Source organism: Rhinoderma darwinii, chromosome 13 (genome assembly GCF_050947455.1).
Source record: "Rhinoderma darwinii isolate aRhiDar2 chromosome 13, aRhiDar2.hap1, whole genome shotgun sequence".
In the NCBI taxonomy this organism is placed as follows: Eukaryota; Metazoa; Chordata; class Amphibia; order Anura; family Rhinodermatidae; genus Rhinoderma; species Rhinoderma darwinii.
In genome coordinates this window covers 15089485-15112441 of record NC_134699.1, presented here as the reverse complement: position 1 = coordinate 15112441, position 22957 = coordinate 15089485, and the positions used below count along the sequence as shown (strand labels likewise).

Sequence of the window (22957 nt, the reverse complement as noted above, 5' to 3'; positions counted from 1 at the left end):
CGTCACTTGGCACATTCGTCCCTTATATAGGGATTGATGGAGCTAAAGAGACGTTGTATGACCAGTCACTTTGAATAATAAAGTCATTACAGCCCTACAAATTTTCTTTCATCCTGTGAACATGCTCTAGTTTTCCACATAGCTGGATACATTCTTCCTCCTTTTTTTTGGATATATTGCCTTTTTCCGCCAACAGTTTAATACATTTTCCCACTCTAACTTACTATATATCAGAGCGGGTTGATATACATAATGTCTATGGACTGACATGATTGCAGGACAGCTGCTTTCTTAGCACGACATAGTCATAGGGTGTAGAAACTGTTAGGGACATCTATTTCTCAATCTAGAAAATTAGAATCCTCCCATTTTCAAAGCAAAATGTGTGTCCTGAAAGGCTCCGGGTGCTCCCTTCCTTTTGGGTCCTGCCGTGTGTCCAGGAAACACATTAGGGCCACAATGGGGATATTTTTGAACACAGGAGAAACAGGGTGATACATTTTCTGGTGCATTTCCTTATTCTCATGTCCTCTGTACAAGAAATCTGACCTTAAAATGACACATTTGTGAAAAAAAGTGAAATAAAATTTTCTTTCCACCTGCTTTGCATTAATTCCTGCAAAAACTGTGGGGTCAAAATACTCACTACACCCCTAGATAAATATCTTAAGGTGTCTAGTTTTCTAAATGGGGTCGTTTATGGGGAGTTTCTATCGTTCTGGTAGTTCAAAACCTCTCCAAATGTACAGTGGGGCCTAAAACATTTTCAAGCAAAAATTAGACCTGAATGCCTCCGGTTGCTCCCTTCCTTTCGGGCCCTGCCGTGTGTCCAGGCAACGCATTAGGGTCACAATGTGGGCATTTTTGAAAACCGGAGAAACAGGGTGATAGATTTTGGGGTGCATTTCTTCATTCTCATGGTCGCTTTACAAAGAAATCGGTCTTCAAAGTGATAATTTTATGAAAAAAGTGAAATTATATTTTTTTATGCCTGCTTTGCATGAATGCTTACAAAAAAACTGTGGGGTCAAAATACTTACAACACCCCTTAATAAATACCTTAAGGGGTGTAGTTTTCAAAATGGTGTCACTTGTGGGGGTTTCCACCATTCTGACACCTATGAGCCTCTGAAAACCTGGCTTGGTGCAGGAAAACAAAATGTACTTCAAAATGTATAAAATCATTACTAAACTTGTAAGTCTTCTAAATTGCTCAAAAAAAAAATTTTTTTTTCAAAAGTGCTGCCAAAATAGAGTAAAGCGATGGAAATATATATTTAATAAAAAAAATTGTACAGTATGTGTGTACATATGACATATTACAGTTAAAAATAGGGAAAAATGATAATTTTTACAAAACTTCTTCAATTTTTCTCTTTTTTCATTAATTTCCGCAAATCGTATCAGTCTACTTTTACCACTAAAATAAAGTACAACATGTGACGAAAAAACAATGCCAGAATTACTTGGATATTCAAAACTTTCGCACAGTTATTCTCTGATAAAGTCAGACATACCAGATTTAACAAATCTGGCTTGGTCATTAAAGGGAATGTGTTGCCAGAAAAACATGTTTGTTTTTTTTTAATTAAACATTTAGTGTGTAGGTGATTAAACATTGTTCACATTTTTTTTATTTTTTTCACGAGTCAGGAAATATTATAAATTAGATTCTAATTTATAATATTTCCCATTGCTGGTCACTAGATGGAGCTATTCCCAAAATTGCAGCATTGCAAAATTGGGTAAAAAGCCCTCGCTCTAGTGAGCTCTCAGCATCCCCCCCCTCCTTTATCCTGGCTAGTGCCGGGATAAACGAGGGGTTTGAACGGTGTATCCTCCTACACTGTGTGTCGCCATTTTTTGAGCAAACACACAGTGTAGTAGGTTTACATACAGTAGTAAACGTACACAAACACGAACATACATTGAAATCTCTTACCTGCTCCTGCCGCCGCGGCTCCCTCCGGCCCGTCCGCTCCAAGTGCACAAGTCCGGAAGCCGCGACCGGAAGTAGTAATCTTACTGTCCGGCCGCGACTTCCGGTCCACAGGAAAATGGCGCCGACGGCGCCAATTTCAAATTGGACTGTGTGGGAGCGGCGCATGCGCAGTTCCCACACAGACGGCGTACACAGAAGTGGATGGGACGGGAGCCGTTCGCAGTCCCTATGGGACTGTGGCTGCCGTATTCCATGTCTGTATGTGTCGTTAATCGACACATACAGAAATGGAACAAAAAATGGCAGCCCCCATAGGGAAGAAAAAGTGTAAAAATAAGAAAAAGTAAAACACAAACACACAAATAAATATAAACGTTTTTAATAAAGCACTAACATCTTTAACATATGAAAAAAAAAATTGTGATGACACTGTTCCTTTAAGGTCTTTTCAGGCCCGGTCATTAAGGGGTTAAACAAACAGGTAACCTCTATATAGATAACACAGGATCCATTATTGACAATAGGTGATGGACAGCTTCCTGATACATTCCACTTCAAAGCCCTGTGTCTTGCATCTGCTTGGATTAGTACACAGCCTGAATGCACTCTAGAGGCTAACAAATGAGAGCTCATCTTCCTAGGGTCTCCATTAATTTCAATGTAAGGACCAGTCAGGCAGCTATAAACAAACATTTCAAAGTCAAATAGTTAAATGTTTTGTGATAAGGCTCATGATTCCTTGGTGTTGCGAGAATGAAATATGTTGAGAAGTCTAACATTTAGGATGCATAACTACTGATTAAGATTTTTAGATTTGTTAAAATGTTTATTATTTTGCGTGAGACTGAAGGATGGCGATGTGTGGACCGGACCGGTCATTTCTTTTTTGGCACGTGAATCTATTGAGGGTGATGACAGATTGTGCAATGGCTCAGTAGCTCATAAATAAAGCATAATCTGGAATTCCCCACCAAATATCTAACTACAGCTGCTACTTTCTGGGAAGCAGCAGGTGGGTGAGCAACTCTAAGATATCAAAATGATGGAATGGAAATTAGGGAAACTACATAATCCTGATAGTTTACAACATATAAAGTGTCCATAGCACCGCTCTATTAATATTTAGAACATGTTGATCTTGATCTACAACCATTCTTGTTGCTTAGAATTCTGGAACCACTGAACTGCCCATATAGCCTACATAGTATAGCCTTCTATGCCGCAGCTTGAGCTGACCCTAAACAAATAGTTACTTTCATTATTATCTGGTACATATATAGAAAATATGTTTATGTAATGAAAGCACAAGGCTGTTTATTCGTCAGAGTGACTCCAATCTGAGTTTTTAATTCTCCCTGAAATGTCCTTGGTTTCCATATTAAATACATTAATGTTCAAGATAACCTTTTTCAGAATATATGCTTTGTGGCAATTTTATAACAAAGTACATGGCATTTCCTGCTCTACAATACAGGATCTATTTTGATGCATATAAAAAGGATATCCTTAAAGGTTGGGTTAAAAACTAGTTGCAGAGAGTATTTAAAGTGGTTGAGCGGGCACGGAGAACGGATGACCTATCCACTGGATAGGTCATCAGTATATGATCGGTGGGGGTCTAACGCTGCAAAGTTACGTAATGTTAGTTCTGCTGTTCCCCTTGGGTATTCCACAAGCAGTGGGATATCAGGTTGCCTGCTAACCATTTGTCTTCCTGTCTTGGTGAGCGCCATTAGAGCTCACACTTCTACTTACAGGGGTTTTCCAAGCTTATGAGAAACATCGAAAAGTACTTGTATGTATCTGAATGGGCACCAAATAATGCCACCATTGCATAGAAGTAGTTATTTTTCCAATATCTTGCCAAGCTCTGTGCAGCACGGTCGTTCTGATGCTGGCAGGGCTTTCTGTGGGTATGATTACCATGTAAAGGAATACTTTACCCACGATTCCTCTCCTCTCTCACAGACATTAGCTATAGTTACAGCTGCCTGCATGCCCCTCTATTATAAGGTGTAAGGCTCCATGCACTTGACCGTAGTTTTGAACAGAAACTCCGGATCCATAATTGCGGATAAAATACTGACACATTCATTACTATCGGACACCTTCCTGTATACTTACGCGTGTTTGTCCAGGCTGTAAAAATGAGCTGCAAAAAATAGGACATGTTACAGACCATGGTCCTATACTTCTTACTGTGAGCATGGTCCGCAGATGCAGACACTCTGCGGGCCGCTAGTGCAGTATTTACGGACCATAAATACTGCGCGGTCGTGTGCATGGGGTCTTCGGTAGTGCTGTAATTACTCAGTGCTGCGGAGACACCGCTCTCTATATGCTATCCAGCATGTGAAACCGGATCCCTCTAGACATGAGGGAGGAGGAGAACAGGGAGCAGTGGAGATAAGAGGTATGCGATTTCTGATGTCCTGTACTAAAGGGAGGGGAAAGGAGGGGGAGATGACCACATGTTCAGTGTAGGAGACGTCACACAAGGAGAAGGATGAACAGCAGGAGCATAGTCATGTGACTGCATGTGAGACATTTACAGAGGCATTTCAGCTACAGAAAGTACATTAGTAATGGACTAATCTTACTGCAAAAAAACATCTGCACACAGTTTTTAAAAAAAATTGGAAAACCCCTTCAAGCAATCACAGTTCTATCTGCTATACAATAAATTGCCCCTCCATGCTACACATGGGTCCCTCAAATTCAAACAGGAAGCATAAGATTGCATTGGAAGAGTTTTGTATTGGTAAATTCACTGAGAGTTCAAGGGGTCTCTGCATTTCTTGAATGTAATAATATTGCAAGTTATAGTTACTAGATTACGGAGGATGGATCGTTGATCCAGAGATGCCATATTGGAGTCGGAAAGGAATTTTTCCCTAAGATGAGGAAAATTGTTTTTTGCCTCATGGGAGTTTTGCCTTCCTCTGGATAAACATTGCCGATTAATAGTCTGAACTGATGAACATGTTTTTTTCGGCCTTACAAATGATGTTACTAAACGAATACATAGGCTTACAATGAGTCCCCGGTACATAGTGATGCCATATAGGTGTACATTGTATAGCATATAACATCGATATAGCGCTGAGAACAAAGACCCTATTTTAGTTTTAAATGCATTTCTTCCCTTAACTTTAGACAAAGCTTCTGTTCATGGATGATAATCATTCAGGTACAGAATGTTTTTTGAAGGCACAAAAACAGATAGGGCTGGGGGTAATTATTGATACCTGAGGCTACTCAAAATGTATTTGTGTCACACATGGTCACGTGTGGGGTTGGAGAGATGTTATTTTTTCTCCCCTCCATTTATTTTTATGGTGTTTTTTTCTTTACATTTTAATAAATTTATTTTCTAGTCGGGGCATATGTTCCCTGATGTCCCCATATACAGATCACTGATGACAGTAATATAAGTCCATTAGATCACCGTTACCATCACTGTTAGATCACGTATTCTCTGCTTGCCTCCAAGCCCCCTCTGCACAGAGAATCCCTGTGATGTCATTAATGACATCACAGGGTTCCCTAGCAATTGCCAGAATGTATAAGCGTTGACTTCTGCATATGAGAGCAAAGCGCTGTAGTGACATGGAACTTATTATTTCAGTTCCCTGTCACTGACAGTCCAGTAGGAGCGCGCAGTGCCATCAAAGTCGCCAAGTAAATTACAATACTGGAAGTTCTGTGTATAATATATACAAATATAACATCCTCTGTCTTATATACACAACATTTTCTTTTGGCTAAATGCCTGAACCACACATTGAATTCCTACACAGCACAGTTTTCATTCTGGAAATCAAACATGCTGCAGGGAGGCGAGTGGATCACACTACTTACTGGTAAGCTCTATGTGGGTTCACCCAAGGAGGAGCAGTGTTAGAACAGGCACGGTGGATCTGAGATTACCAAAGTAGACGTCTTTATGACTGATAGTCGGTTAGGAGCGAAATTGATGAATTTTCTATCTATCTATAATGTGACACGGTTACCTCTACAGCACTCCGCTGCTGGGTGAGACCATGGAAAATATCCCTGTACTGGAAAGTTTTAACACTGCAATTTGTATTACTATGTGACATTACAGTGATGATATCCTTCATTATATATGGATACAAGGGACAGAAATGGCTATAAAATCATGTCACTGCCATTATGTATATCTTGCATAATAAATGTACTGATATTACTTAATTGTTCTTGTGCATTGCCTCCAAAACAGACCTATTCTCCAGAGCGGCTTTCTCAAGGGCTAATGCTAGTCAACAGCTTTGGTTGCGAAGCTCAGTTCATAATTCCAACTATCCCATTTTTTTTATGCAACTCCTGCCGTGCAACTGTTTTATTACATAGGAAACATCATGGACAGAGGCAACTATCATTTACTTCAAACTGTATTAAAATGTAATGTGACTTATGAATTTCTTTAGAGGCTTCAGTTGCAGTTCACACCTCTTAAAGGGTAACTAAACGTTTGACAGACTTGGGAAACATACAGTACCGTGCAAAAGTTTTAGGCAGTTGTGGAAAAATGCTGTAAAGTAAGAACGCTTTAAAAAATAAGTGTTAACGGGTAACAAAACCATCAAAAAACTTCTGATATGTCATAGTGACATGTCATAAGTTTTGATTCGTGGGGTCAGAGCACTCAGACCCCCACCGATCGCTAAAACAAAGCGGAAGAAGCGCTCGCGTGAGCGCTCAGCTGCTTAGTGTCTGTTCGGCTTTCTCTGGAAAGCCGATGTGGCAGATTACGTGCTCAGACTTTCTATTGATCCTGTACTCCAATACATTTATTTACGGAAAAAGCCGAACAGAAACAAAGCGGCTGAGTGCTCACACGAGCACTTCTGCAGCTTTGCTTTAGCGATTGGTGGGGGTCTCTGTGCTCGGACCCTCACTAATCAAAACTTCTGACACGTCACTATGACATGTCAAAAGTTTGTCAAACGTTTAGATACCCTTTAAGTCGAAACTCTTGGTTAGGCAACCAAAGTCGTCATCTAGCCCTAATTTTATTGCAATTGAGACACAAGAAGTTGCAACCACAATCAGCCTTTGTGTATATTTCGTACTTTTCCTGATCAATTAGTCATACAGAGTCTTTCCTTCTCTCTTCTGTTTAACTCCATAGGTTACTCCCTTAAAGTCAGCTCACAGTGTTTTTTGGCATCAGTGCCAAAAAAAAGTTTGAAATCAATGGGGGGGGCGATTTCAATGGGAGGCAGAGGCGTTTTTTTCCGCATGGCTTTTGACCGCTCGCAGGGAAAAAAGCGTAATGTCCTTTCTTGCCGCTGTTTCTGCCTCTGACCTCCCATTGAAATCAATGGGAGGCTGAAAATAATCTGCGGTGCTCATTTCTGAGCGTTCGTTGCAAGTATACGTTTGTTTGTTTTCTAAGTTTGCTTTATGTTGTAGATTCTACCTGCCATTGAATCCAATGGGGAAAACCAGCAACAGAAAAGCACAGATTCCGAAGAATACATTGAAATGCTGCGGATTAAAAAAACAAAAAAACGCAGCTCACTTTATTTTTGTTTTGGTGGATCTTTTATGCAGTGTATGGATGAGATTTGTTAAAATCCACTATGTTGCTACTGAAATCCGTTGCGGAAAATCCAGGATGTTTATTCTACATGTGGACATACCCTAAGAGTTTCCATTCTAATCAATGAAGGGAGCAGTAAAACTATTTTCATACACGCCACAGTTCTGTAAAACAACAACTATATAGCAAAGCCTATCCTAAAAGGGTATTCTAGTTTTCAGAAACAATATTGATGAATTCTGAGTTAATAGAGGAGGGAAACCCATTTGAGACCAATTGGCTGGACCAGGAGAACCCAGCACGTACATAGACAGACCATTGAGTTCACCATGTAATGCCTCATTTTCCCTGCACATGAATTGAACACTTGCTGCCATGTTTCCCCACAGAATACAACTGATCACTTGGGTTCCCAGCAGTAAAATGCAATTGTAAAAAGTAGACAGCCCCATTCAAGGTGACCAAATGTAGTCTAACCGTGCAATCTAGTCATTCATTCAGAGCGCTGTAACAATGGATCTTTCACATGTGGACCAGCTTATTAAGTAATAAGGAAAACATTTAAAATCATTTAGTTTAAAGTAAAAGATTTGTTTTAGATGTTTTTTTACGCACTGGTGGAGCAGACATCTTATTCTAATTGTCTCAAAGCAGTCATTAAGTGAGAGCTTGCTCCAGAGAACCAGTGGAAATATGGGCAGAGAGATAAGCAGCCATAAATATTTACACATGTATAATCGATATCTGTAAACGTACTTTTCTAATTATCGTGCAGGATTATTAATTCCACATGTATCACGGTGTTCAGCCGTACAATAAGGTTTGTTTATTATAATAGGATTTTGAATTCTTCCATTTATGCTTTTAAAAAGTGCTCATAAAACCCATACATAACTATTCTACACAGAGAAAGCCACTAAACCTCAAAACACCTGCATGCACAAAAAGCTTGCGAGTGCCGCCACTAGACAATGAAACTCCTCGCCCGGTGGGGAGGACTGTACTGATGGAAACTTTCTTCAGATATTCAGCCACGATTTTCAAATCACTGACCATTCATTTGTGGCGTGTAAACAGTCCTTTATTTAAAGAATGAGTAGCTCTTAAATGTGAAACCAATTTTGGGGTTTACCTCATACACACATGGCCTTATATTGTAGAAAAATGTAAAAATAGTGATCAGGCACATAGGATGCAAAGCAGGCACGAGGGAAGAGCTACCACCCCTCCCCATGTTTATGGATAATACCTCTTACAACTTAGGGACTCCCACCTCCTTTTCCCTCCCATGCAATACAGAACATACAATATTTTTGGTAAAAATTTATTTGTGTCACATTACATCCTTTATTGGGCATTACAGTGTGTACAGCAAAGGGGAGCCTAACCCCATCACAACCCTGCACTCCTGACGCTGGAGAGGCCGAGTGCCCCACCTCTCCTGGCAGCTGACAGACATGTCCCTCATTGTTTTTCCTGACTATCGGCCACTAATAGGACATGTTTTTCTATATCTATATATATATATATATATACACACACACACACACACACACACACACACACACACACACACTCTTGTATTTGACTCCTGGAAATTTATGCAGCCCATCCTGCAGCACGCTCCTTTTTACAGAATTTCCTTTTTTTTATTTTCAAGAAATCAGTGGGATATTTTTTCCCTAAACATAAAGCAGAATTTCATAGTACAGAGATTCAGCACTGCCACAAAATGGCAGCATTTCTAACATGAATCCGTGCTGTTAAGTGAAAGCTCAGCGTGTAATAAAGCAAAGTACTCCTTCCTCACATCTTTACTGAGCCCTGCAGCCTCACACCACGATCTCTACCTCGAGCTCTTGTTTTACCCACTCTTTCATAAAAGCTTCCATAAAGTAATGTGTGCAGCTTTATGCCACCCCCAGGTTCTCTACTCCAGTCTACAGCGCAGAATTGTCTCAGGAGTCACTGGCTGCCTTTTACCAAAAGTCTATTGAGAAGATGGCCGCAACTGATAAGACACTTTACTGCACCTTCCATTGTATGTGGCTAGTTTAGGTGTCATCCACAGGCCGTACGCAATCACGGACTGTGCACACACAAGAGTGCATTGAGTTTAGTGAGCCCGGACCGCAAATGCAGCCGTAAAATGGCATGCCCTATCTGGGCAATGCACGGACCAGGGAAACCACAGTCGTATGCATTGGCCCATAAAATATAATGTGCCCTATAATACTCGCAATTGCAGCTCTAAATACATAGTCGTGTGCATGGGGCCTTATTGATGGTTATTTCCAGACATTCTGGTGAAAATTTCATAAGCAATATATCTGCAAGTACCACCAGGGGTATGGAAGCATCGCATGGTGATTTTTAGGAATAGACCCACTTATCTGAGGCTCTAATGACAACTCCATGTATCTTAGGGTATGTTCACACGCACTAATTACGGACGTAATTCGGGCGTTTTTGCCCCGAATTACGTCCGAAAATAGCGCCTCAATAGCGTTGACAAAGATCTGCCCATTGAAAGCAATGGGCAGACGTTTGTTCACACGAGGCGTATATTTACGCGCCACTGTCAAATGACAGCGCGTAAATAGACTCCCCGCGTCAAAGAAGTGACCGGTCACTTCTTTGGCCGTAATTGGAGCAGTTATTCATGGACTCCAATGAATAGCAGCGCCAATTACGTCCGTAATGGATGCGGCGTTCAAGCGCCTGCACATGCCGTTACGGCTGAAATTACGGGGATGTTTTCAGGCGGAAACATCCCCGTAATTTCAGCCGTTACGGACGCTGTCGTGTGAACATACCCTAAGATGTATTACATGATAGAAGATAGTGCTAAGAAGTGACGCAACCATAGCTGCTATTTGTAGCATCTATGGACAATGAGAAAGTCAGGTGTAAAGAGATTTTTAGTCAAACTTGCTTGTAGTTTTTTATACACCTGACCCTATTACAACAATAATAATAATAATAATAAATAATATATTACCACTTTACAAAGCATTAGTGAGGCCTCATCTAGAATATGCATTTCAGTTTCGGCCTCCAGTTCATAGAAAGGATGAAAAAATACAAAGAAGAGCAACAAAGCTAATAAGGGGCCTGGAGAATCTGAGATTAAAAGAACTAAACCTATTTAGCCTTGAAAAAAGACGACTAAGGGGGGACATGATTAACTTATATAAATATATGAATGGCAAAAAATATGATGAAATCCTGTTCCATGTAAAATCCCCTCAAAAAACAAGGGGGTGCTCCCGCCGTCTGGAAAAAGAAAGGTTCAACCTGCAGAGGCAACAAGTCTTCCTTACTGTGAATCTATGGAATAGTCACCGCAGGAGCGGTAACAGCAGGGACAGGAGATGCTGCAAAAAAAGGTTATATCATTTCCTAGAACCAAAAAATATCAGCTCCTATGTGAATGTGTAGAATTTTTGTTTCATCCCTACCCTTTTTCCCATCCCTTGGTTGAACTTTATGGACTTGTTTTTTTGACTGCACTATGTAACCCACAGATCCACTTATCCAAGCAGAATATGTCCTGTACTCACAGTCAGCTGCATCTAGGTTAGTTAATCATGAATACGCAAGTCTGTTGCGTATTTCCTCCGGATTTGCCATGGATTATACCCAGTGTGTAAGAAAATGGCCTAAGGCTTACATCTGTAGGTTACATCCATTCTCCCTTCATGTAAAGCTTTGTCATTATATATGGCTTCTCAATATTTATCTTCGGTGCCATTTCACATGAAAACTTACAGCAAAGAATAAGAATTCCTTTCAAGCTGCATTCTCATTAATTGGAGGATAATGATTATTTGTGTAATGCTCTAAAAACTCATCACTGCAAATTCTGTTTGTTTTTACAGCGAAACGCAGCTAGGATCTTGGCAAATACAATATTAACATTAATTCATACAGCCGTTCCCAGGCAGTGTCCCAATAAATGAAGTAAATATATTCAGAGTTGCCCAGGGCCCATATGACTAATCTGCTATAAACACTACCGTTCTTCTTGCCCACATAGGCTGTGTCATCAGTCCTGACTAGCAGGTTGTGATGGAAACCAAAAAATGAAGAATGGTTAGCGGCCTCAGGTGGGTGCATCCATCACTGGATCTACTTCTATTGCAGGAGCCCACTGCTGTGTCAGAATCTGGACCCATGTGTGCTTATTTACTGCCTCTGCCAATATTCAGGGGCCTCAGTAGGGATTCTAAAGCTGCAGCTACACCTAGATTTTTAATTGCCGTCTATAGGAATGCATTAAGCTAGAGATTTATTTTGCTACAAAAAAAAATAAAAAATCACTGTAGTAGATCGCTCCTCGTAGGAATGCATTGAGTAGCTTCAAATGCCCTACAGACAAGTGTGTAGCTCTGAAATCCCAGCAGGTAGCAAAAAAATAAAAAACGCTAGCAAATCTCTTGACTGGAGCGATTTTGATTTTCTAGCTGCTCGATGCATTCCTATGGGCAGTGATTTATCGCAGCAATTTTTTTGCAGCGAGATAAATAGCTGTAAATATATTGTATAAGTTCAGTGGGAAAGTTAAATGATTATCTATTATAAAGATTTGTTCAGTCCACTCCAGTTATCCCAGTCTAGCAGATCCCTTATCCTGAATAGCTAATACACAAGTTCTACAGCTGCTCTAAAAGCTCCTCTTCCTCGACCATTCTCATGCTCTGTGCTGGAGAAGTCGGATTGTGCCGCCCCCGAGTTGTAGACTAGAACAGAACATACATTTCCATTAACAATAATGTGCAAACAAATGTTAACGGTAGCCTACAAATAATAAAAGTATTACATAAACTATATCCACTAAATATAGACATCTGTTTTCTACATTTATGGCCCCTAAATGAATAGCGCCCCTTGGTCCCCGCAGTGCTCCGTCTCTATGTCATCTGGTAATTGGAACCTGCTGGTGTCGATATTGCAGAGTATCTGAAGAATTCTATTACTTTCTTGCTGCTCCACTGTTTGGAGCTGGACATTATATGTTTCCCAAGTGCTCCCCGACACGCTGACAGACACCTGCTGCCGTGTGTAAGCACGATATGGGTAACAAACAAGACTGCGTAGTGTATATTAACAACATATTAGGTTCTTGTATACAAGGGGAGGAAATGGCAGGATTTACAGCCCACAGAATCACACCACCTGGACCAATAAAGACTTCTCCATCTGTATGCACAGGTGTTTGACGGAGCGGTCAGTACACTCAGGCTTCACAGCAAAGTATTATTCAAAGCTATTGTATACTCAATACTAACAGAATCTGTTGCTGCAAGGTCTCTGGTGGTCATGGATGAAAACTAGAGTTAATAAGAACAGTTGTATGTACCTGTTGTCATATGACCCATGTGTATCCTCATGTACAGAAACGGAATGTTAGGAAGGGCTTCTTATGTCAGGGGTGGTGCAACATGTACATGGGATGTAGTAAAGACTTATGTTTAATGTCATATTGGTTAAGATTTTAGTCATCATATGTGATCCTGTGGGAAATCAGAGTTTTGAGTGCTGCAGCGTTCGGTATGTAGTTGGTATACTATATTGCTGTATGTCGTGAATGGACATATCGATGTAGATCTGCTATGTTCAGGGTTGTCAACCGTCCGTAAAATTACGGACAGTCCGCAAAAATAGTTTTTTTTCTGCTGTCCGTAGCGTCCTGCAGAAAAAAGTACCGTCTAGGATTCTTCCTTACTTTCTCTGAACTTTGCACTGCGCATGCGCAAAATGTACATGCGCAGCGCAAAGGAAGAATGGCCGCGGCCGGGCATATTTTCAGATTCCGCTTGACTTCTGCAGAATCTGAAATTATGCAGGCAAGTCAGGTTGGTGCTGGTAGTGGACCAAGCCAGTCATCTGACCTGTCACCTAACCTCACATCAGCGACATGAGGTCAGGTGACTGGACTGGTCCACTCCTGGGCTGTCACTGACCCCAGTCAGAATTGGAACGCCACCGCTGCATGACCTGACCTCCTCGGCTCCTCCTAAGGCCCTGTTCACACAGAGTATTTTGACGAGCTTATTGGAGTGGAAACCGCTCCGCAAAACCGGCTGAAAATGCCTCCCATTGATTTCATAGGGAGGCGGGAGCGGTTTTCTCCCGCGAGTGGTAAAACCGCTTCGCGGGAGAAAGAAGGGACATGCCCTATCTGCACGTTTACACCTCTGACCTCCCATTGATATCAATGGGAGGCAGAGAGAGCGTATGTCACAGAGTTTTTTGCCCGTAGCACTCAATGGCCGCGGCAAACTGTGACAAAATCTGCCTCAAAATCCCAAACGGAATTTGAGGCAGAAATTTCCTCCTGCAAAAAACTCCGTGTGAACGAGGCACTCTCTGCTTTGTTTGCAGTGTGTTGTTTTTTTTTCAAGGGGGGGGGGGTGCGCTGCGTGGCGCTTTTTTCAAGGGGGGGGCTGCGTGGCGCTATTTTCAAAGGGGGGCTGCGTGGCGCTATTTTCAAAGGGGGGGCTGCGTGGCGCTATTTACAAGGCGGGGCTGCGTGGCGCTATTGACAAGGCGGGGCTGCGTGGCGCTATTGACAAGGCGGGGCTGCGTGGCGCTATTGACAAGGCGGGGCTGCGTGGCGCTATTGACAAGGCGGGGCTGCGTGGCGCTATTGACAAGGCGGGGCTGCGTGGCGCTATTGACAAGGCGGGGCTGCGTGGCGCTATTGACAAGGCGGGGCTGCGTGGCGCTATTGACAAGGCGGGGCTGCGTGGCGCTATTGACAAGGCGGGGCTGCGTGGCGCTATTGACAAGGCGGGGCTGCGTGGCGCTATTGACAAGGCGGGGCTGCGTGGCGCTATTGACAAGGCGGGGCTGCGTGGCGCTATTGACAAGGCGGGGCTGCGTGGCGCTATTGACAAGGCGCGGCTGTGTGTGGTGTTATCTGCAGGGGGCACGGTTACTGAGGGGGCACTGTGGGTTACGAGTTTGTTTAGAGGATGGGGTATAGATGGGGAGGGTGCTGAAAAAGCAAGAAACCAACATGTTTCAAATTCTGCAGATGCGAGTCGTGGCTGGAATAAGTCGTCACAGTGGTCTGGGCTGGATGGAGAAAAAAAGGGAAAGTGAACAATTCTAATCAGAGAAATCACCTGAGTTAGCAGGGGAAAGCTACAAGCGGGGCTGTGATTGGTGAGTCACTCCTAGAACACTGCACAGGAAATGATTTTGTAATTTGTCCGTAAAAACTTTGGTCTGTTCGTGATTTTTAGCTCAGTTGTCCATAAATTTCTTCAGTGGAGGTTATGTGGCTATGGTGTGGTATTTTTTGGTGCACTGGTGGCAAGTGGAAGCGCTTCTAATAGTGCTATTATATCCGTTTTATTATCTGTGTATTTCTCCATATAAAACATGTCCCATCTTGTACACGTGTGCTAATCAGGACCTTATGATTTCTCTGCCGCTTCCATCCAGAGATGAGCAGTTTGCCGGCCGGGGACATCAGGAAGATGCTTCCGCACCATCTGGGTATGTGTTTTATATGAATTGTTTTGTTAACCTCTCAAAGGGAAGCTGTTAAATCAAAGCTGTTTTCAGTTTTTAGCAAGCGTCACAATAGAGGGCCATCCATGCCTTAACCAGGGTCACTTGGAATTCTGATCACAAGCAGGTGGTTGATGAAGTACGGGGGGAAGGGAGACATGTTGTTTGTCAACCAGAACTTCTAATAAACGGTCTCATTAAATCTGGTGGAACATACGCATACAGTGATACATTCTAAAAATAACAAAGATCGTAGAGGTACAGCGCCTCAGAGCAGGAATTACCGCACAGGAATGGGTAAAGTATAGTGGTAGATTGCCTCTGACGTCTGTGTGCAGATGGTAGGTTGGCCACATAATTGGTACCCATAACGGTTTGCTACAGCCTGTACACTATGTCGCCACTGCTTAACACTTCACTGTTACAATACAAATGTCCATGACATTATATTTATCGCCGTTAACATTGGAGTCTGATTTAGGCTTTGTAGCTTCCTATTTTACAGGATCCATTATGATCGCTGATGTTCCTATTGATGGATTTTATTCAATCGGTTTTTCTCCTTCATTGACTTATAATGGGTTTGTCACATTTGTCAGACTTACTCTATTCTGACCGTCAGAAAATGTAAATCCAACATAAGAGAATGAACGCAAGTGTTACCAAAGAAGGCTCTGTTCACACTGGTATTATAGCTTACATTATTACAGGAGCCATGACCGATATTACTGACTTATAATGGGTGGTTATGTTTTGGTTTTTTTTGGAGAAAGAATAGTGCAGTAGACTGCGGTATTCTGTTCATCAGAGAGCAACTGAAACCTGACAAAATGGACCCTACACAAGTGTGCGCAGAACATAACATTGTAGAAAGTCCGTTCTATCCCGTTCCTGTGCTGCCTTTCTGCGAGATAAACTTTGAACTGTAGAACCATGTTGTTTTATTTAGTCATAGAAATAGATCTCATAAATCACAAGCCTGTATACATTAAAGGAGTTGCCGGTGAAAATAAATAATTGATAGCCATGCTCTGGAAAGTGCCGTCTCCCCTTCAATGTGTTAACAGCTCAGCACAACACCATCACATTCATAGCGACATTGCACAGTATTGATTCCATTCAAGTAAATAGGAGGAAGATTAGGTTAGAAAATGAAGGAATGCCCTATACCTCCCTGCCCTCCCCTCTGTCTATTCTTAGATCCACAACACCTCCTGCTCCTAAGGCCTTATTCAGATGAACGTGTCAGTTGTGTCCGCAAGAAAACCAGCGTTTTTCCTGCGTTGCAGTTCCGTGTGGCCTCAGTTTTTAATGTCGGTGCACATTTTTTTTTTTGTTCTTTTCTCTGCATTTCTTTAGCAACTGGTGAGTGAATCATGGAAGACGTCCATGTGCTGTCCATGATTTTCACGCACTCATTGACTTCAATGGGTGCGTGATCCGCAAAAACAGAGAATAGGACATGCAGTGAGTTTCACTCCGCAGGAACACGCTGCGTGAAAAATCAATTGTGTCTGAATAATCCCATCATCGAATTGCATAGGTCCGTGTGCGGTCTGTTTTAATGGACAGCACACAGGCGTATACAACGTTTGTCTTAAGGCCTTAGGGCTCATTCACACGAGCGGGAATCTCATTCTTGTGCTGTGCGTTGAAACAACGCACAGTACACAGCCCCATTGGTTTCAATAGGGCTATTCACACGTGAGTTTTCACGCAGCGTGAAACTTACTGCAAGTCCTATATTGGTGCGTTTTCACGTACCTAGTCGCTTATTGAAGTCAATGGGTGCGTGAAAACCACGGACAGCACACAGATGCACATATGAGTGCTATCCGTATTTCTCGCATCAATTACATTGAAGAAAAAAAAGCGCTTACGAGTGCGTGAAAAACAAGCCACTCGCAAAGCACACTAATGCAAAACGCAACGCACAGATTTACAGGCATTTTTTACGTGTGTTAATCTGTCATGCTCGTGTGAATGTAGCCTTCACGTGTCCCAGGTTAACAAAAGTTCATCTTCCTCTCCCTCAGACTCCCTAGTGCCACGGACAATGCGACCACCACTAACATTGTGCTAAGGATGCCCTGCAACAAATGTGACGGCGTTGTGTTGTATGGAGCTGTGTAGGAAATAGAGAATTGGCACTCGCCGGAGTGCAGCGGCCCCTTCAAACAGCTGATTGCCAGTAAGTTGGACCCTTACCAATCAGATATGGATGGCCTATCCTGAGAATAGGACGTCCATTTTATTTCACCAGACAACCCCTTTAATGTTCCTGAGCCCTAACAGAACACAGCAGGTATTACATAGTTGGTATCCCCTAATAAATGTTCTAAGGGTAGGATCCCATACTGTACCGACCAGGTGATACCCGGCAAAATGGCCATTCTCCACCGCGTGTGGGCATAGTTTCGGCTGCCACTGCACCCGCCTGCAGCAACATTGCTTGTATTGTTCGTCTATTAGAGTATTATACTTATATATAACTGTATGAATACCATGGCTTCCATTGTTTTGGATCAGCCAGTTCTCACAGAATGCAGTGACAAAGGTTGTAGAGCTCACGAGACGGAGCGAGAGCCTGTACATGTGTTCTTATGGAAAAATGAAACTTTCCTCAGGGAACAGGAGGTGTAAGGTCAGGAGAACAGTGTAGTGAGCAGCAGCCTTGTTCTAGGAACTGCCTGGCTCATTTTCTTGTAGGGCTTAGGGAGTAGAAATGTAGCTCTTATTGGGTCATAATACAGCTGATGAAATTTGGGGGTTGTGGGGTGTATAGGAGAACAGGGCAGCCTAAGGGATGGCTGTATTTCTTAAAATCTATAATTGTATTACTACATTATCAGTGATTGTGATACTCCATAGTATGTAATGGAAGGCAAACAGAAGACCTGAACCAGTCTCTCTGAAAATGTGTCTTTTGCATTGTAGAATGATAATTTGTCACTAATAAAATCGATCCTAGGCCCTGTCCTTAATGCAGAGAACAATTTGGCTTTGTTATGGGGAATCTCTTCACAGTACGTATGTTAAACTGGTGAATCTGATGGATTGTTGGTCTTGTCTGTACCTGTTACAGCGTTGCAATTGATTTCTTTATAATAGAAGCATTTGTTGCATAAATCATCAGGAGAGAGAGTTTTCACCAAGAAAAAATTAAAATGAGGGAGTCCAACCTGTGATTAACTGTGTGGAGGGGTTTACTGTCCAGTAACACCCGCCTGGTGAGCAATAGAACAGATGCTGCAGCATGAATGACCGGCTATTTACAGTGAGCGGAGGTACAGTCATTCTCCATCCCTTAAAAGATGCTGCAGTCCCATATATTTGTGAAGTCGATCACATTTATATTTGTCTCTTGCAAGCAGCGACATGAATATATAGAAATATTATAATTGAGTTTTCAGAATGCCTACCGATGTAACAGATTATATTATCCCACTGCTAAAGTGTGAAAATCCTCTCCATACAAAATAGCTGGCGTATTGTGTACCAATGGAGATATAAAGGTCATAACTTTACTAGACTTGGTTACAGGGTAAAAATCGCACCTTACTCTAGGGTAAGAGTCATATCAATAAGGGCTCATTCAGACGAGCATGATTCTTGTCAGTGTGATGTGCATTGAAATAACGGACCACAGAAACCCATTCATTTCAATGGGGCTATTCAGACACGCGTGCGTGAAACTCACTGAATGTCCTATATTGGTGCGTTTTTGCGCACCTAGTTGCCCATTGAAGTCTATGCGTACGTGAAAACCACAGACAGCACATCGACGACATCCATGTGCTGTCTGTTTCACACATCAGTTACAAAGAAATTGAGAAATAAAAAATAAAAAGTGCTTGCACGGACGTGAAAAACGCATGTCACGCGCAAAGCACAGTGACGTCATAAGCAACGCACACCGACATGAAATGTAGGAAAAATGTTGCATTTTTTACGTGTGCAAATCGGACACGCTCGTCTGAATGTAGCCTAAGTCATAATAATTTTCCCTATTAATATTCAGTTCAGCTCAATACAACATATTTGAACGTGACTCACAACCTACAAATGATAGAGACCTCTATACCAGTGTTTCCCAACCACCGGGACTCCCGCAAACCAATACTGGACCGCCGATCATTTGGTACCGGGTCGCGGTATCTGGTATCTGCCCTTGTGGCTGCAGGGAATTCCAGGCAAAAACTGCACCAAACCGTGGTGCAGTTTTTCGCCGGGATGTCCACTGCGGAAAACTGTTGAGCATTTAGCCGGCCTGCTAGCCGTTTCATCCCAGGAGATTGCGATTGGCTGCAATGGCGGTCACATGGAATGAAACTTCATCCCAGGAAGCTGGCCTGACGTCAGGCCAGCCTCCTGAGATGATGTGTCATCCCATCTGACTGCCATACCTCCCAACCGTCCCAGATTCAGCGGGACAGTCCCGCATTCCGGGCGGCCGGGGGTATGTTACACTGTCAACTGTATCTGCGTCCTCAGGACACAGATACAGTTGAACACAATTCTAAAGCAGGGAACCATCAGCTCCCTGCTTGAGAATTAGTTCAGAGCAGAGGATCAGAGGGAGCTCCTCTGCTCACTGAGGAGTCCCCGGGCACAGCGCTACTTTAAGCGCTGTGCTCGGGGAAGCCCTTGACGTCAGTCCATATATGGACAGTGACGTCAGTGGCTACTCCTTAAACGGAATCCCAGTTGCTGATGATCTGGCGGGATTCCGTTCCTAGAGGAAACCCCTGAGGTCACTATCCATATCAGGGGCTCCTCCTGGAGCAGAATCCCCTTCCAGAGTCAGCAACGGGGATTCCGCTCAAGGAGTAGCCACTGACGTCACTGTCCATATGTGGAGAGTGACATAAGGGCTTCCCTCTATGAGCAGAATCCCTGGCCTATGTTCTGGCTGGGGATTCTGCTCCTAGTGGGAGTCTCTACAGGGGCGGTGGCGCTATCTTCAAGGGGGTGTGGCACTATCAACATGGAAACTGTGGCACTATATATGGGTACTATCTACATGGGCACTGTGGCACTATCTACAAGGACACTGACACTAGAGGCAGCTATGGGGGCATTATACTGTATGGGGCAGCTATGGGGTACATCATACTGTATGGGGACATATGTGTGGGCATTATACTGTATCTGGGGGCATTATGCTGCATGGGGGAATTTGTTTGGCCATTATACTGTATGGGCATCTGTGTTGGCTTTATAATGTATGGTGGCAGCTATTTGGAATTATATTGTGGGCTGAGCCAGGTGTGTATGGGCGGGGATTGGGTAGGATTAGAGGTGTAGATTAAAAGAAAAAAAAAAAATTGCTGCAACGCGCACCGCATCGGTTGTCCCTCCTTGTGATACTTGAAAGTTGGGCGGTAAGGTGACCGCAGCTGCAGTGGACACATGGGATGAAAAGTCATCCAGGAAGGCCAGCCTGGACGAAGAACACATATATACTTACCCAGAACTCTAATTTTCTGAGTTGTGTTTTTGCGGCAGAATAATGCAACAACTGCTATTTGTTGTGGGTTTTACCTCTTCATTGAATTCAATGGGGAAAACCTGCAACAAATAAGCAGCGTTTACGCAAATACAATTGACATGCTGCAGAATAAAATTCTGCACCGCATGTTAATTGAGCGGTTTTTCCACTATCTACGCAGCGTGTGGATGAGATTTGTATTGATCTCATCCACTTTGCTGCTACTGTATTAGGCCTTGTGCACACTTCCATCACCGCTTTCACGGCCGTTTTTGAAGGATCCGTGTGCCCGTTTTAGCGACCGTGTGATTTCCGTGTGCACTCCGTTTCCATGCATGGTACTGTCCAGGTTGCTGAAAGAGCGTGGTTGTACAGCGCTAGTCACTGTACAGGGTGCTGAAAGAGTTAATGGGCTGCACTGATCGGCGGTAACTTTTTCAGCACCCTGGACAGTGACTAGCGCTGAAGAATGACCATTCTCGGCGCTCGTAAAATATAAATTTTAATGAAATAAAAAAAAAAATAACCAGTTCATACTTACTTTCCTCCTGTCCGGCCTCCTGGGATGACGTTTCATCCCATGTCACTGCTGCAGCCAATCACAGGCTGTAGTGGCGGTCACGCAAGTCTGGATGAGGTCAGAAGGCCGGCCACCAGGGATGACGCCTCATGCCACGTGACCGCCTCTGCAGCCAATCACAGGCTGCAGCGGCCTCTGCAGCCAATCACAGGCTTCCGCGTCTTACAGGAAGGTTGGACTGGAGGAAGATAGGGACTCGTCACCAAGTCAACGACCGGGGTACGTATGAACTGCTTTATATTTTATTTTTAATCAGCAGCCTCTTCTCTCTATCAGTGATTGATAGAGACAAGTGGCTGCCGATTAGTGTAATATATCTGTAATGTACTTCTGCCCGCCCCCGGCTGTTGCTAGGCAACGGCTCAGTCACACACGGATGCCTTCCGTGTGCCTTCAGTTTGACGGCCCCATTGACTTGCATGGGCCTCATGGTCACGGAATCTCGGACCAAAGTAGGACATGCTCTAGAAGGAGAAAGGAATGGATCCAGCGCTGAGACCAGGTGGGTTGGTTTAAAATCGGAAACTTCTTCCAAGATTTATTATACAAAAAACAAAGAGGGTGAGTTAAAAAATAGACAAACTGTGTTCCTTCAGGATACGGTGGCTAGTTGAAGGGAATAGGCGGGTGCCTACGTGTTTCAGACGCGATCTGCGTCCTTAGTCATGGCTTCCTAGTCATGACTAAGGACGCAGATCGCGTCTGAAACGCGTAGGCACCCGCCTATTCCCTTCAACTAGCCACCGTATCCTGAAGGAACACCGTTTGTCTATTTTTTAACTCACCCTCTTTGTTTTTTATCTAATACATTTTGGAAGAAGTTTCCGATTTTAAACCAGCCCACCTGGTCTCAGCGCTGGATCCATTCCTTTCTCCTTCTAGAGCATGTCCTACTTTGGTCCGAGATTCCGTGACCATGAGGCCCATGCAAGTCAATGGGGCCATCAAACTGAAGGCATTCTCTAGGACATGCTCTACTTTTGATCGGAACGGAGCAATGGGACAGTCCAAAAAAACTGAAGTGTGCATGGCCCCATTGAAATGAATGGGTCAGGGTGCTAGCCGTCAGAAAAACGGCTAGCACCCTGAAGAAAAAGACTGAAGTGGGCATGAGGCCTTATGCTGCGGATTTTCCACAATGAAGACCGTGGTGGAAAATCTGCGGTATTTACGCAACGTGTGAACTGACCCTAATCCCCCCAACAAAACCCCCCCCTTTCCCCCTGGAAAAATGTTCTTGCATGAAACCGGTGCAAAAACGTTTGGGGACTGCTGCACTATACTACAAGGTAATCTTTTGGGCTGCAGTGGAAATGTATGGTCAGAAATAGCATACCCCTTTGCAATGACAGCTGATCTCCGGGGGTTTCTGAAGTTGGGCTGTAGCAATCAGATAATCGCTGGGTTAGCTTCTATTTTATCTTTAGGAGACAAACTCTTGTCCTGCACATATTCAATAATCTTAACAGCCAGGAGATTCTCCAGTATCATGTGCACTTTATTAATGTCACATTTAGTTCTAAAAAGAATGGTGACAGGTTAAGTGTCACGTTGGGTACGTAGACCCACTGGGCTGTAACGCCTTGACAGTATGGCAGCCGGCCAACAGGACACGGGTCACAGTCTATAGTTCGTATAGTGTACCTGTGGTAGCTCAAACAGTAGCAAGACAGGCTCGGCTAGGACTAGGCATCAGGCAGGCTCCAGGCGTGGTGTAGCAGGACAGGCATGGTACACAGCATGACTTCAGCTCAACACGGTACTTGACCAGGTGGTAGGACCAGGAACCACTGGGAGACCATTTCCTTAGACAGGCTAGGGTAGACAAAAAGGCTTAGGCGGTGCTGGGAG

At 43.3% G+C, this 22957-nt stretch overlaps 1 protein-coding gene and 1 long non-coding RNA gene across 3 annotated transcripts in view; one reads left to right on the top strand and one right to left on the bottom strand.

Annotated features, from left to right (window-relative positions):
• The window catches only part of LOC142666799 (uncharacterized), a 273154-nt gene extending 265114 nt beyond the window's left edge, over positions 1–8040 (top strand). Inside the window, exon 6 of the long non-coding RNA XR_012851732.1 lies at positions 7382–8040. This is a non-coding gene — a long non-coding RNA (uncharacterized LOC142666799). The remainder of the gene's footprint in view (positions 1–7381) is intronic.
• ASIC2 (acid sensing ion channel subunit 2) overlaps positions 1–22957 on the bottom strand; it is a 461929-nt gene that overhangs the window by 34346 nt on the left and 404626 nt on the right. The window lies entirely within an intron of this gene.